The sequence below is a fragment of the Silene latifolia genome, chromosome 8, assembly GCF_048544455.1.
Source record: "Silene latifolia isolate original U9 population chromosome 8, ASM4854445v1, whole genome shotgun sequence".
In the NCBI taxonomy this organism is placed as follows: domain Eukaryota; kingdom Viridiplantae; phylum Streptophyta; class Magnoliopsida; order Caryophyllales; family Caryophyllaceae; genus Silene; species Silene latifolia.
In genome coordinates this window covers 8,083,478-8,095,925 of record NC_133533.1, presented here as the reverse complement: position 1 = coordinate 8,095,925, position 12,448 = coordinate 8,083,478, and the positions used below count along the sequence as shown (strand labels likewise).

The 12,448-nt window shown below is 31.4% G+C and overlaps 1 long non-coding RNA gene across 1 annotated transcript; it reads left to right on the top strand.

The window, feature by feature from the left end:
• The first annotated feature begins 6,575 nt into the window (after positions 1–6,575).
• On the top strand, positions 6,576–9,050 carry LOC141594068 (uncharacterized). The gene is made up of 3 exons (XR_012521992.1): positions 6,576–6,657; positions 7,134–7,738; positions 8,734–9,050. It is a non-coding gene; the product is annotated as an uncharacterized LOC141594068 (long non-coding RNA).
• The last annotated feature ends 3,398 nt before the right edge of the window (positions 9,051–12,448 follow it).

The following is a 12,448-nucleotide window of genomic DNA, read 5'->3' as shown; positions in this document are numbered from 1 at the left end:
TCACGATATCGTATCAACTACATCATAGTCTCTCTCGACACAACTCCAAACACCACCAACTACTATCCACAAACGCTGCTAGCTCCGAAACATATTATCCACTAGAAAATCCAATATCAAGACACTCATAGGCATCAAACGGAATGTTACATCGACGCTACCACGGGAGAAACCATGGATGAAATGGTGGTGGGCAGCGTTGCGTGGTGGCGGATATGACCCAGAATGGCACGAAACTCATTCGGTGCTACTAGTTGTTGTACTGAGGGAGGGGCTTTGATAGTGGCCTGGTGTGTGACAGTGTGAGAGAGGGCGTACGCCGACATAAAGGGACGCCGGTTTGTGGTGCCTGACGGAGAGCCGACGGTCGTTTTATGGGTTAGTGGTATAGAATCTATAGATTGGTGTTGGAGAAAAACGTAGGCTTAATTTCGTTAAGGAAAAAAAGGAAATTATTAGATATTTCCATATATTCTAAATATTTTTAGTTGAAGCAAATCAATGAAATATTTGGCAAGATAAGTCAAATATTCAATTTTAAAATTAATTAAGATTCCATCTTATGACCCACCATTGCCATATGTTATCATGTTACTCGCAGTGTGTAGAAGATTCTATACATGAGTGTAACTAGTCTTTTCGAATTGGTCTCACTAAGATCATTTTTTTATATACATACTATAAATAAAAAGATTTATTTACTTAAAGTTTTATTTTTACTAATAAATGATCATATATATTAAATTCCAAACTAAATTATTAAATATATAGCAATAATTTGATTCTAATAATAATAAATTTTATCATTAAATTACAAATAAAGTTAGTTAAATTAATCGTTATATTCTCTAATATTGTCATCTAACAAATCTATACTACACTACGTTAAAATAATACGAGAAGACAATTGCCTAACTACGAAAGATTGCACAAGATAATTGAGAATCTTTTTAAATAATCTATTAATAATGATGTTGTCTCATCTTCATTAGCAAATAAATACACAAGAACTACACTAGTTAAAATAATACGAGAAGACAGCTGGCAAACTCCGAAAGATTGTACAAGATAATTGAGAATCATTTTAAATAATCTATATTAATAATGACATTGTCTCATCTTCATTAGCAAGGGTCACTAGTCACTACTCACTAGCTGTCATCTAGACCCAATCACTATGTAACTTTTCAAACATATTTTATTCCGTAATTATTAATAACGATTAATAAAGATTGAACTCGTTGCTCGTCATATTTTTTCAAATTCTCCGTAGTTATTACTCCGTATTATGTATGCACTGTCAGTATGTAATTTCTGTACAGTAGTAGTTTTATATTTTTTTTCCCCTATACCTTAGTTTATTATTGTAGTTAGAGTAAATTAAAAATAACTCTCTTTTAAAATTCGGTTTTTAAACATTCCTTATTTATATAATTTTTTTTTTTTCTAAAATTACTCCTTTAAGATGTACTTTTATAAAAAAATGCTTCAAAATTTCAATTTAGATAACTTATTTCGTATGTTTATGAACTTATTTCGTTTGTAGCTTAGTCAATTTATACTTTGAAAGATATAACAATGGAAAATAAGTGAAAAATACACGTAATAAGTCACCGAAATTGAAATTTTGAAACAATTTTTAATAAAAGTGTATTTAAGGGTGTAATTTTAGGAAAAAATTATTTAAGAGAGTAATTTTGAAAAAACGAATTTTAAAAGAGAGTTAATTTTAATTTACTCTTATAGTTAAAATACATTTTGTTTTTTTTTGTACAAGTTAAAATACATTTTGTACTTTAATATCGAACATTAGTTGAATGAATGGTTATGGTATAATTAAATATTAAGTACCTTTGTAATGAAATTATCCCTTTTTTTTTTACCCCTTGTGGATGAATAAAAGGATTATAAATTTCTTGAAAAAAAAAATATTATGTACTCGTACCTATGTAATTTGTAGTGAATTAAAACGGAATTCATCAACTTTAGGTAACGGTGTTTCATTAAACTTGTAGGTTAATTATATACCTATATCAAGACCTAGGCTAGGATAGTTGTTCAAGAACGGAGTTTCTTAAAGTCATTCTTATCCGTTGATTCACAAAATCTCATTGAAAACGGCGATATTCGTCACAAGTTTATAACGGATATCATTTACTCTCACAAAATATTCATGAAAGGTGAATGGGGAAGCACATGGGGGTGCCCCACCTTGTCCCCTCTCCCTTTTTGTGAAGGGTCTTCAGCTTATGACGGAATTAGCCCGTCACAAACAAGACGCTTTACCGTTAACTATAGACATGTAACACAATAATCATTTAGTAGAGTTGTTTGATAGTTAAACCATACCTATAGGATGACCCAGAGTTAAAATGATATAGTACGAAAATAATACATTGTCCTTTACGAGGTTTCTCATTTGTCTCATGTGTCATTCATTAATTACTACAATTAGTAATTAATGAATGATGAGATATTGAGGTTAATTTTTTATCGATTTAGCATAAATGGACTATATGTGTTCACCCTTACAGTTCATATTATAACATTTAATTTTAGGTAATTTAATTCATCATGTAGTAATTAAATAAAATACATCCAATGACATTTTTTTATATTATCGGTTAATATGTAAAATACTAAAATATAGTCCTTTCATTTCTCAACAGTAGTTACCATTGTATCAAAATCTCCTCCAGTAAGTGGATTATACATCCGATGTACTACCAATAAGTTTATATTTTATGAGCATTATAATAAAGTTTTTGAGTTTTATTTTAAAAATTATGAGTTTTATTATAAAGTTTTTGATTTCGCTCACTTACATAATAATCTCGGAAAATTACAATAAAACTCAAAAATATTACATATAAATTTGTTAAATTTGTGTTTTGGAGAGAAGAAAAATTAAAATCTAGTTATAAATTTTAATAAGTTCAGAAAAAATACACTCATTCTCAAAAACAAATAAAGTTTGAAGTAATAAGCTCGGAAAAAATACACATATGTTCAAAAACAAATAAAGTATAAGGTAGTACATCCGATGTATGTTCATTTTTCTCCTCTCCCCCACAAATTTAAACAAATTTAAACAATGGAATAAGAAAATTTTTGGGTCCTCAGAGGACAATAAGCATGTCCTTTTAACCAATAAACGAGTTTAATTCATAATATTTTTTTATAAATATAAAGGTAAATGTAAGAAGGATATTAGGAATAATAAAAACTCGTATTTATTGTCCTTCTAGAGGACCCGGAGATTTTTTCAATAAGAAAAATCAATTAGTCTTGCTTATAACCGTTGTAAATTATAACGAATAAATGTATCACTCTATTACTTGTAAAAAGGTATTGATTGGGATAGATTTATACTTCCGTTGTAAGTAAACAAGAATTTGTGAAGAAAAATTGATGGAAGAAATAGAGTAAGTAGAAGTAGTTAATAATGGAAAGAGGTGCATGTGCATGAAATGACACATACTTACTTACTTACTCTTACATGATATGGCTACGTGCAGCTTCATGGGTATTCTTTGGAAAGCTAGATGCATTATTTACGTTGCATACTACATGCATATTCTGATATTCATAGAGCTGGACAACACTGCGGTCTAGCTGGCTCAAGTAGTGAATTTAGATAAATTTTTTTTAAGGATCCTGGGTAATATTTAAAATCTATATATTTATAAAAAAAGTTATAAATTTATTTTTTTAGCCTAAAAATTAGACAGAATAAGAAAAAAAAATTTGTTTCCACTTTCCAATGTCCACAGACTCCGAAATGTTGTTCATAGATCTGCCAATGCTAACCCCTCCGCCCGACATGGCCTCCCTGCACTGTTGGCCTATAGGGCCCAAAAATTCCAACCCGACATCCATACCCGGACGAATCAAGGACGAAAGATTTCCAACCCATACCGCCCTGGCCAGGTAAAAAAGAAAACAAAAAAAGACAAATAGATAATTGTTCTATGGATTGGGCCCAGGCCAGACAATAGGGAGCCCGATTGCTCAATCGAGCTCGCCTCCTTTTCAGTCTTGTGCCTGGGCTGCAACACCACAGCCTAGCCCGATCCGCAGTGGGCCCACTCAGTGTCCAGCCGGCCTACACTTATTCCTGTAGGTAAAAAATGATTTTTTGCTACTTTTTCAGATTTTTTTTTAAATTATCCCATTTTTTTAAGATTTATAAAAATTATTAGCGATTTCTAAAAGTCAGAGGGAGAGGTTGGAGAGTATTAAATAGCATGAGCACGTGTAATGTGTAATTGTCCAACAACAAATTCAAAAGGTGTTACTTGCTCCTACCAACTAAAGACTTTTTCCCCGTTTTAACAAATTCTTTACATGTTATTAAAATACTCCTTATAAATGAGTTAAGTAAGCTAAAATTATTAATACATAAGGTATGTGTGTATTTATCTACCCAATCAACTTTTTTAAAACCGTAATTTTTTCTTTCGTTGTTACACGTGATGTACTGCGGTCCTATCAATAATAAGCTTAAATTATACTTATATATCTAAGTTTTTATAATTAATAAGTATACAATTAAAATACTCCCTCCTATTCCACATAAGTTTTATCTCATAATATTCCCTAAGAACAAAATTTGGAGTACTTTCGCATATTCCATTAGGTAGTTCACGTTATTTATGAGGTATCTTGTCTTGTTTATGTATAATGTAAACAATATATTATGTCATGAATCACGACGGTAGATTTAAGACCGTTGACGCAATATAATAATGTATAATTTTATGTATATATAATAACCAAGTAACATCTTAGAATATACTACAAGCTAAACAAGAAAAGAAGAAAGTGTGTGAAGAGGAGAATTGTAAGTGTTTTTATTCACTAATAATATTTATTTTTTGCATGTCATTTTCCAATTTTATCATTTTACATTCTTAATTTCAATGTGACTAAATGAGACTAAATAACTACGTCCTCCGTTTTGTCTTTTGTTATCATTTAGAGCACCTCCAACCATGAGGATTACTCTGCGCGACAATTTGAGGAAGAGCAAAAACTGAAAATTTAAGGGTTCCAACCATGAGGAATGATCAGCGATTTGTCGAGGAAGAAAACACACAGCGGTTTGTCAAGGAAGAAGAAGCGCAGCGTGAAAGGCCCCCATTCCCCTGCAACTTACTTTTTGTAATATTATAATTTATTTTTTGTATTATTTTAATTTATTTGCCCCCACACCCACTTATTATGGAACATTGCTTATTTATGTTTGTATTTTATTAATTAATTTTTCTTCAAAAAATTATTTTCCCTAATAATTAATATGTAATTATTTTTTTTCAAAAAAAAAAATTGCACTATAGTTTCTATTTTTTTTTCTCTACAAATAGGTAGCAATATTTGATATATATTGACATACTTTTCCTTTTCTTCTTTCTATGGTTTTCTTTACTCTATTAGATATCTTTTTTCTAATGGACGTTTAAGATTCGTAATTTGTGGGGTAATTGAATAACATTGATAAAAACGATTCCTTTTCTTCTTTCTTGGAAAATATTTTTTTTTAAGAGAAAAAAACGTTTTAACCTTTTTTTCTATAATAAAACTGAAGTCGATTAATTATCGGGTTGCAAACCCGAACAAATTACGAATATAGATTTTAATGTAAAAAAATGTGTGGGGTATGTTAAAGTAAGAGAGATAAATGATGAAAGAGAGTGATGAGGATTAAGTGTAAATTATTGTTGGAGGAGTGTTTTGGTTGTAAATTGAAAAGTTGAGGAATAATGAGGTGGATGAGTGAGAAGTGATAAGAGAGAGTGAGATGAGGAGGTGAAAAAATCATGGTTGGAGATGGTCTTACCTTTTCCTCGTTTGTTAATATTCATTTTATTTTGTTTACATGGAATATATCTTTGCTTAATTACATATGAGTAATATGCATTTGTGTTAGGAGATATATGTTTAATGTACTCTAGAAGGTTTATATACGAGCATTTATCACATATTCTAAAACCTGATATATGTTTAATGTACTCTAGAAGGTTTATATACGAGCATTTATCACATATTCTAAAACCTACTATTATGTACTCCCTCTACATCTATTTGTTCTACCCATTTACCTTTTTAGAGGTCAAAGTATTGAAATTTTGAGCATAAATACATCATAAAATATAATAATTTATAATCGATATTTACATAGTTACATAAATACTACTCCCTCTGTCCCGGTCATTTGTGGTCCTTTTCCATATTTGGGTGTCTCAATCATTTGTGATCCTTTCTATTTTAATAATGAATTTGATGAGCAATTTGATCATTCACACTTAATTTGTCTCACTTGTCATTTAGTAATTGACCAATTTCTCTTTCTTTGGTCTTTGTGCCAAAACCAAAGGACAACAAATAACCAGGAGAGGGAGTACTATATAACTTCATATTGCATAATGAAATAAATAAACAAGCATTTCCAATCAATTACAATATATCGATTATATTTCCATTTAAAATCTAATAGGAGGTTTACTTCAAATTATAGCTTCGTAACCAGAAATATTTATAAGTCATAACTTATTAGTGTGTGTGTATAGACCGCAGATATACAAAATGAAGATGGAGAGCACTCATATGACTCATGGAACTGGCGAGGATAGCTACGCCCGCAATTCTTTAATTCAAGTTAGTACTATATAATAACACTTTCCCTTAATCATCGTCACTATAATAATTAAGTATCTTTACCAAAAAAAAACTATAATAATTAAGTAAAATAATTTTTATATAAAACCGTTTTAACAAGCGTTATTATAAAACATTTTGTTATTTTACCTCAATGAGGTTCATTAAAGTAACTTTTACCAACTAACACTTTCTACAATAAGGGCATCAAAATCTATGTAATACGATTTTACAATGTTTTATTGTAAAATTATTTTATAAGAGCCTTAATCAAATATTAATGTCGCCATTGTTGCTGTAATTATCGATCTAATCATTGTTCGTAAAATTAGAAGAGTTTCATATATAAACCAAGAAGTTACTCTACTATTATCATTTGGTTTTCGAATGAAATATTTCTAGGCTTGTGAAGTGACGATATTTCCTCTTTGTGAGATTTGTTAGTAATTATTTATAATTTATCTGCTTTTTTTCAGGCAATCTCAATATCAAAGGTGTTTCCAGTGGTAAAGGATGCATTAGAAGGACTTTATTCTACAATGACACCTAAATGTGTGATGGTGGCTGAGTTAGGTTGTGCTTCAGGCCCTAACACTTTAATGTTGTTGCCTGAGGTTATTGAAGTTACATACAACAAATATAGACTTATGAATTGTAAGGATGTTCCTGAAATTAATATTTTTCTAAATGACCTCCCAACAAATGACTTCAACACAATTTCTACATCGCTTCCAATTTTCCATGAAGATTTAAATAAAGAACACAAAATCTCATTGAAGACGGCACGTATCCGTCACTTTGGAGTGACGGATACCATTTCCTCTCACAAATGACCCAAATAGAGGAGAGAGGGAAGCACATGGGGGTGCCCCCACCTTGTCCCCCCTATTCGTTTTGTGAGTGGCATTACCCGTCACTTGCTCCGACCCGTCTTCAACAAGACTAACTGAATAAAGAAAGGAAAGGTGATGTTGGGCCCTACTTCATTTCTGCGAGCCCTGGTTCCTACTATAAGAGGTTGTTTCCGAGTAACTTCCTTCACTTTGTTCATTGTGCCAACAGTGCTCATTGGCTTTCCGAGGTAATTAATTTAAACTTTGGCAATCGAAATACTGCTAATAGATGTTTGGATATCTATATGAATGTTTCAATAAAATACGTTGTTACATTAAAATTTTAAGAATCTTGCGAAATTAGATCACTAAAGGTAAAATGAAGAATGTAAAGGTAATTTTATGCATTTATTTATACATATAAAAAAACATAAAGAATTATTAATGACATGTACAACACAAAAACTCCAGAGAGATGGTCTCTCAATAACGTTATTGAGTTATCTCTCACATGATGGGGTGAGGGACCACTAAATTTATATTTTTCTTATTATATCTCTCACTAAATTATTTTTTTCCACTTTACTTCGTTCTCATTTTCTTTTACAAAATACTCCGTAGGAGGTTAAAAAAAACAATAATAATAATTTAATACATATAAGGCTCTGTTTGGCAAAACTGACTGAAAATGAACCTGAAACCTCAAAAGGTACCTGAAACCTAAAAAGGTAGCTGAAATTTAAGAACCGATAAGATAGCTGATTTTTATTAAAACTGTTTGGCAAACTAAATGAAAAGGTAGCTGATATGTGGTCAAAAGACGTAACAGGGCATGGTTTAATATTATTATCATTTATGTTAAGGGGTAAAAATGGTATGTAAAATATAATCAGGTACCTAAAATGTCAAATGCTACATTAGGTAGCATTTCATTTCAGGTAGCTTATTTGCTAAAAAATGCTACTTGCCAAACGCTTCCAAATAAATAAGCTACCTGAAATGTTTTGCAAAAAAGCTACTTTGATGAAAAAAGGTACCTGATTTGTATTGTCAAACAGGGCCTAAGTCATTTATTTGATGATTATTGATATTTATGTTGTCTATTGGAACAATTATTATAAAAATTTGTGCTTAAAAACCTCTATATCACTTGAATATCACTTCAAAGCGCGTACTTATTTCCCTTGTCCTAGTAAAATACTCGTACAAATGATGATTTTAACAATAATTTGGATTTTTCCAGGTGCCGAAGAAGTTGATTGGTGTGAATGGTGAATATATAAACAAAGGAAATATATACATTGTTGAAACAAGCCCCCACTGAAGTTCTTGAAGCATATAGAGAACAATTTGCAGAAAATTTCACAACAAATTTAGAATGTAGAGGTCGAGAGATTGTGACCGGGGGTCGTATGGTCTTTAACATAATGGCCACTACTAAGTCTCACAAGCCTCATGATTACTTTATGACGAAAGTGCTTAACTCCGCCTTAAAGGAAATGGCTAATGAGGTATATATATGCGTATGTTGAGTTACAAACGAGTCTTATATTTTAAATGAAGATATTTATAAAATGCAAGAAGCTCACAATTTAAACACTATAGATTTATCGTGCAAAATATATTATCAGTAAAAGTTCATAAAATAAAATCATTTGTTCCAATTTCTTTTTCCCTTAGATCAAAATACAACGATAAAAATATGAATTAAATTAGTTGTTAATTTAATATCTATAAATATTACACTAAAAAATAAATTTACTGTTTTTTATTTATTTTACTAAAAAATATTACACTAAAAAATAATACTCTGTATACAAATTTACTAAAAATTATTTTTTATTTATTTTACTAAAAAATATTACTAAAAAATAATACTCTGTATACAAATTTGTATACTCTGTATACCAATTTACTAAAAAATATTTATTTTACTAAAAAATATTACACTAAAAAATAATACTCTGTATACAAATTTACTATTTTTTATTTATTTTAGTATCACACTTTTCATATTATAATTGGATTGGATGTGTAAGGTTTGATAGACGAGAAGAAGTTGGACGAATTTGAGATCCCATTTTACCCACCAACTGAGGAAGAGGTAAAAAGCTTTGTAAAAAGTGAGGGATCATTCCATCTTGACCAGCTTAAATCTTTTACTGTGGATTGGGATTTACCAACTGAAGAATTTACCAAGGATGGTAAATCCAACGGTTATAAAAAACTTAATGATCTTGACATGCGAGCCAAGTTCGCGACAGGACCTATAAAATCAGGGTCACAATGCATGATGGCTTCTCATTTTGGTGATCATATTATAGAAGAATTATATACTCGTGTTACTAAGCTTGTTGCTAAACAACTTAGTTGTGGTAAGTTGGAGACCTATCATCATGCTATTTCCTTGATCAAAAAGTAATTAAGTTGGGTTATTCCATATTAATTACGGTCCTGTTTTTACCGAAATACTCGTAGTTAATAATTCTCGTATCTTGGGTATGAGTTATATATGATAATAATGCGAGTATGGGTGTGGTGATCATTTGGTGTGTTTCTTTCTTGTATCGGTTGGTTATAATAATGATCAAAATAAAATGTATTGAAGTAAATTTATTTGCTTAAGTTTCTGGATTAATTTGGGTAGAGTTGAACTATTGTTATTTCACGTTCATTTGTATAATTCGGTGAAATTATCGCTCTAAAAGTTTAATAACTCGTGTTCTAAGCCATACTTAATACGACAAAACGTGATTCTAATTAAAAATTAAAAGGATCTGCCTCATTAAAGACGGACACTATCCGAGTATCCGTTTATAGCTATAGACGGATAGTATCCCTCTCACAAATGAGAATTTGTGTTTTATTAGACACAAGGTCCACCCGAGGCACCCCAAGTTACTCAATTTGTAATTTACCCTATCAGCTAACCAATTGGTGAAGGGCTCTAATACATGTTATAATCTAAATAAAAAGTAGTGAAAATTACAACTTACCATTTACTATTTACCGTATTTTAGTAATTATCACCATGTATTTTGTTTATTACAAATTACCATCTACATTTGAGTGTATATATCCAATCTCCCACTGTATTTCTTTCCCGATTATCATTTTACTTAATTTCCGACTCGTTAAGTGAATAAGTTATAAAATGACAAAAACATCCTTGTTATATTCCCTCACCCTCCCTCACACCCTAACCTTAACTACACAGTCTCGACCATCGACCCCCTCACCACATCTCCACCAATACACATCCACCACCCTCCCCTCCCCTCGTGATGTGTAGTCCGACACCATCGACCGCCACAAAATATGATATATTCAACCTAGACTTCCGATGTATTTATCACGCTCTATCCCCATCATAACATTGGAGACAAAACAATAAAAAGTTTCACTTAACAAAATAACTCCAAATCAAAAATCGTTTCCCCAAATCACAAACCCTAAACCCCCAAATTTCCATCAGATCAACATATCACTTATTACTTTACTAGATCGAAAATTGACCGTACAAAATCATCACAACGAAATCTCCGGAATAATCTCATTATTCGTTTCTTACTTAGGATGATTCTCACTTCTCACCCTCTATAATTCATAAGATTTCTGTATTTAGGGTTTTTGGTGGACGAGGTGGCCAATATGGCAGTTTGGTGGTGGTGGCCTGATTTCCGGCATCATTGTGTGGTTATTTAGTAGTGAAATAGGTGGTGGTGGGTGTCTGGGTAAGATGGGCTTTATCGGTGGTGGATTTATGGGTAGTGATAAGGTGGTTCGTGATGCGTGTGTACATTGTTTATGGGTGATTAGTAATGTTGGGTGGTCGAAGTGGCTTGAGCGGTGGGGGGATGAGAGGAGATAAGTGATGGTTGATATTGGTGGTTGGATATCAGGATATGTGGTGAGGTGGGTGGTGTTAGTTTGTGAGGAGGTCAGAGGAATATAAGAAGGGTGATTTGGTCATATTACAGCTTATTTACTTAAATGAGTCGGGAAATAAGTAAAAAAATGATCGAGAATGAAATACGGTGGGAACTCGGGTATATACAACAAAATGTAGGTGGTATGTTGTAATAAACCAAATGCGTGGTAGTAAATTGTAAAATAAACTAAATAGTAGGTGGTAATTTGTAATTTTCACTAAAAAGTACAACCTCGCTCTAGGCTCTACCCCAATCAAAAGTTATCTATTATTTTTGGTGTAATTAGCTAGATTTATATCACAACATAATCTAGTAATACCAATAATTTTAGATCTAAGGCTTTATTTGATAAAACTAGCTAAAAGGGCGGGTGAAAATTTAAATGCTAAATAAAACCTGAAAAGGTAACTGAAAAGGTACCTGAAAATGAGGAGCTGATAAGCTAACTAATTATATAAACAATGTTGGGTTTTTCTACATGGTAACCTGTATTTTTTCAGGTTCTACGTGGTAACCTTACATATTCAAAACACACACGTGGTAACCCTATACTCCATTAATATTTATTAGCAGGACCCTAAAGTTGAATTCCGTCAATTTTTCCGTTAAGTAGCTAACGGAAAGTGACGTGGCTGCTTTAATTTTGAATTTTTCTACATGGTAACCCTGTGTTTTAAAAAATTCTACACGATAACCCTATTTTAGTATAAAACACGCACGCTTTAAAACGTACTCGTTCAAAACACGCGCGCTTTAAAACGTACTTATTCAATTAATGGGCAATTGAATCCTTCACTTTCAATTTAATCCATTTGTCATCTTATAATTGGCTCTATCCTCCTTTCTTGATCTTTGTGCAAAATTTCAAAGGCAAACAAATGACCACGACGGAGGGAGTATACTTTGAAAGGACTAAAACTCAACCTCTATCTGCCTTCTCTTATCACAGCCAATTAAACAAGTATTCGTGTTAATTTGCCCACTTTTATGGAAGGCAGGTTATTGATACTATCATAATTTTACAGA